Source organism: Papio anubis, chromosome 10 (assembly GCF_008728515.1).
Source record: "Papio anubis isolate 15944 chromosome 10, Panubis1.0, whole genome shotgun sequence".
NCBI lineage: Eukaryota > Metazoa > Chordata > Mammalia > Primates > Cercopithecidae > Papio > Papio anubis.
Window position 1 is genome coordinate 58,908,975 of NC_044985.1, and position 4,181 is coordinate 58,913,155.

The following is a 4,181-nucleotide window of genomic DNA, read 5'->3' on the forward strand; positions in this document are numbered from 1 at the left end:
GCAAATGTCAGAATCTGATTTTTTTGTTATGGCTGAATAGTACTTCATTGTGTATAATTACCACATTTTCTTCATCCATTCATCTGCTGATGGACACTTAGAGGCCGCTTCCAAATTTTGGCTGTTGTGTGAATAGTGCTGCAGTAAACATGGGAGTGTATATATATCTTCGACATAGTGATTTCCTTTCTCGTGGGTATATATCCAGTAGTTTGCTGGATCATATGGGGGCTCTATTTTTAGTTTTTTGAGGAACCTCTAAACTGTTCTCCATAGTGGTTGTACTAATTTACATTCCTACTAACAGTGTACGAAGGTTCCCTTTCCTTCACATCCTTGCAAGCATTTTTTATGGCCTGTTTTTTGGATAAAAGCCATTTTAACTGGGGTAAGATGATATCTCATTGTAATTTTGATTTGCATTTCTCTGATGACCAGTGATGTTTAGCACCTTTTCATATACCTGTTTGTCATTTGTATATCTTCTTTTGATATCTTCAAATCTTTGGTCCATTTTAAAATCAGATTATTATATATTTTTTCCTGTAAAGTTGTTTGACTTCCTTATATATTCTGGTCATTAATCTCTTGTCAGATGGGTAGTCTGCACATATTTTCTCCCATTCTGTGGGTTGTCTCTTCACTTTGATCGTTTCCTTCGCTGTGCAGAAGCTTTTTAACTTGATGTGATTCCATTTGTCCATCTTTGCTTTGGTTGCCTGTGCTTGTGGGGTATTACTCAAGAAATTTTTGCCCAGACCAATGCCCTGGAGAGTTTTCTCAATATTTTCTTGCAGTAGTTTCATAGTTTGACGTCTTAGATTTAAGTCGTCTTTAATCCATTTTGATTTGATTTTTATGTAAGGCAAGAGATAGGGATCAATTTCAGTCTTCTTCATATGGATATCCAGTTTTCCCAGTACCATAATTATTCTTCTCTTTTAGCTAAGATGTGTGTCTCTTGAGAAAAATTAGGATTGCCTCCAGTATTTCTTTTGAATATTGCAAAATTCAAACAAAGAACCCAAGGAATATTTTAAAATTGGTGGTATGAGTTTAAAATACTTGGACATTTTTGTATGTCTATGAAGGATTCTGTGTTTATACTCTCATGTGCCTAAAGAATTCATCAAAAAACCCAAAACATTAAAGCCCTGTATGTATCCATTGCATGATATAATAAATATTGGCAGGAATGGAACATAGGTTGAGGAAGAACTAGGCCCTACATTGAGTTGTCAGGTATGAATGTTTGTTTGTGGTCATCTTTTCACTTCTTCTTTTGATATTTTTGGTCCATTCCCAGGCCACTTACTCTCTCTTTGGACACTTGGCATCTTTATGGTGTCTCCTGACTATATAAGATTCTTTATGGTAGCACCTACTAAAGCCTTCTCTCTCTAGACCATGTCTAGCTCCACAATTTTTACCCATGTAAAATCTTGATCTCCTAAGTGCTTGTTTCAGCAGCACATATAGCAACATTTTAATGATATAGAGAAGATTAGCATGGCTCCTATGCAAGGACAAAACATAAATCCATCAAGTATTCCATATTTTTATAGTATGCTATCATTTGTCTCAGAAGTGAAGAGAGATATGTGATTTTATCTAAGACATGAAGAGAATTACAAATTTATTTCTTATATTTAAAAAATAGAAGGTTCATAGTCACCTGTAGGGGAAGGAATAAGTCAGAGGGAATAAAACTAGAAGCTGGGCTGGGTGCGGTGGCTCACGCCTGTAATCCCAGCACTTTGGGAGGATCTGGTAGGTGGATAACAAGGTCAAGAGATCGAGACCATCCTGTCCAACATGGTGAAACCCCCTCTCTACAAAAAATACAAAAATTAGCTGGGCATGGTGGTGTGCACCTGTAGTCCCAGCTACTTGGGAGGCTGAGGCAGGAGAATTGCTTGAACTTGGGAGGTGGAGGTAGCAGTGAGCCAAGATGTGCCACTGCACTCCAGCCTGGTGACAGAGCGAGACTCCATCTCAAAAAAAAAAAAAAAAAAAAAAAAAAAGAAGTTCCAAAATGACCAAATAGAAACAGCTCCAGTCTACAGCTCCTAGTGTGAGCAATGCAAAAGACTGGTGATTTCTGCATTTCCAACTGAGGTATCAGGTTCATCTCACTGGGGCTTGTTGTACACTGGGTGCAGCCCACAGGCGTGAGCCAAAGCAAGGCAGGGCATCGCCTCACCCAAAAAGCACAAGGGGTTGGGGAATTCCATTTTCTAGCCAAGGGAAGCTGTGACAGACGGTACCTGAAAAATTGGGACACTCCCACCCTAATACTGCACTTTTCCAATGGTCTTAGCAAACAGCACACCAGGAGGTTATATCCCATGCCTAGCTTGGAGGGTCCCACACCCATGGAACCTTGCTCACTGCTAGCACAGCAGTCTGAGATCCAACTGCAAGGCAGCAGTGAGGCTGGGGGAGGGGTACGCACCATTGCTGAGGCTTGAGGTAAACAAAGTGGCCAGGAAGCTCAAACTGGGTGGAGCCCACTGCAGCTCAAGGAGGCCTGCCTGCCTCTGTAGACTCCACCTCTGGGGGCAGGGATAGCTGAACAAAAGGCAGCAGAAACTTCTGCAGACTTAAACATCCCTGTCTGACAGCTTTGAAGAGAGTAGTGGTTCTCCCAGCATGGAGTTTGAGATATGAGAACGGACAGACTGCCTCCTCAAGTGGGTCCCTGACCCCTGATTAGCCTAACTAGGAGGCACCTCCCAGTAGGGGCCAACTGCCACCTCATACGGCCAGGTGCCCCTCTTAGATGAAGCTTCCACAGGAAGGATCAGGCAGCAACATTTGCTGTTCTGCAATATTTGCTGTTCTGCAGCCTCTGCTGGTGATACCCAGGCAAACAGGGTCAGGAGTGGGCCTCCAACAAACTCCAGCAGACTTGCAGCTGGGGGTCCTGACTGTTAGAAAGAAAACTAACAAACAGAAAGGACATCCACACCAAAACCCCATCTGTTTGTCACCATGCTCAAAGACCATAAAACCACAAAGATGGGGATAAACAAGAGCAGAAAAGCTAAAAATTCTAAAAATCAGAGCGCCTCTTCTCCTTCAAAGGAGTGCAGCTCCTTGCCAGCAATGAAACAAAGCTGGGTGGAGAATGACTTTGACGAGTTGAGAGAAGGCTTCAGACGATGGGTAATAACAAACTTCTCTGAGCTAAAGGAGGATGTTCGAACCCATGGCAAAGAAGCTAAAAACCTTGAAAAAAGATTAGATGAATGGCTAACTAGAATAAACAGTGTAGAGAAGACCTTCAATGACCCAATGGAGCTGAAAACCATGGCAAGAGAACAACGTGACACATGCACAAGCTTCAGTAGCCAATTCAATCAAGTGGAAAAAGGGTATCAGCGATTGAAGATTAAATGAATGAAATGAAGCAAGAAGAGAAGTTTAAAGAAAAAAGAGTAAAAAGAAATGAACAAAGCCTCCAAGAAATATGGGACTATGTGAAAAGACCAACTCTACGTCTGATTGGTATACCTGAAAGTGATGGGGAGAATGGAACCAAGTTGGAAAATACTCTTCAAGATATTATCCAGGAGAACTTCCCCAACCTAGCAAGGCAGGCCAACATTCAAATTCAGGAAATACAGAGAACGCCACAAAGATACTCCTCGAGAAGAGCAACTCCAAGACACATAATTGTCAGATTCACCAAAGTTGAAATGAAGGAAAAAATATTAAGGGCAGCCAGAGAGAAAGGTCGGGTTACCCACAAAGGGAAGCTCATCAGACTAACAGCAGATCTCTTAGCAGAAACTCTACAAGTCAGAAGAGAGTGGGGGCCAATATTCAACATTCTTAAAGAAAATAATTTTCAACACAGAATGTCATAACCAGCCAAACTAAGCTTCACAAGTGAAGGAGAAATAAAATCCTTCACAGACAAGCAAATGCTGAGAGATTTTGTCACCAGCAGGCCTGCCTTACAAGAGCTCCTGAAGGAAGCCCTAAACATGGAAAGGAACAACCGGTACCAACCACTGCAAAAACATGCCAAATTGTAAAGACCACCAATGCTAGGAAGAAACCGCCTCAACTAACGAGCAAAATAACCAGCTAACATCATAATGACAGGATCAAATTCACACATAACAATATTAACCTTAAATGTAAATGGGCTAAATGCTCCAATTAAAAGACAC

The 4,181-nt window shown here is 41.5% G+C and overlaps 1 non-coding gene across 1 annotated transcript; it reads left to right on the forward strand.

Annotated features, from left to right (window-relative positions):
* Positions 1–1,454: 1,454 nt before the first annotated feature.
* Positions 1,455–1,561, forward strand: LOC116269381. Its single transcript, XR_004176841.1, has one exon. It is a non-coding gene; the product is annotated as a U6 spliceosomal RNA (small nuclear RNA).
* Positions 1,562–4,181: the final 2,620 nt, after the last annotated feature.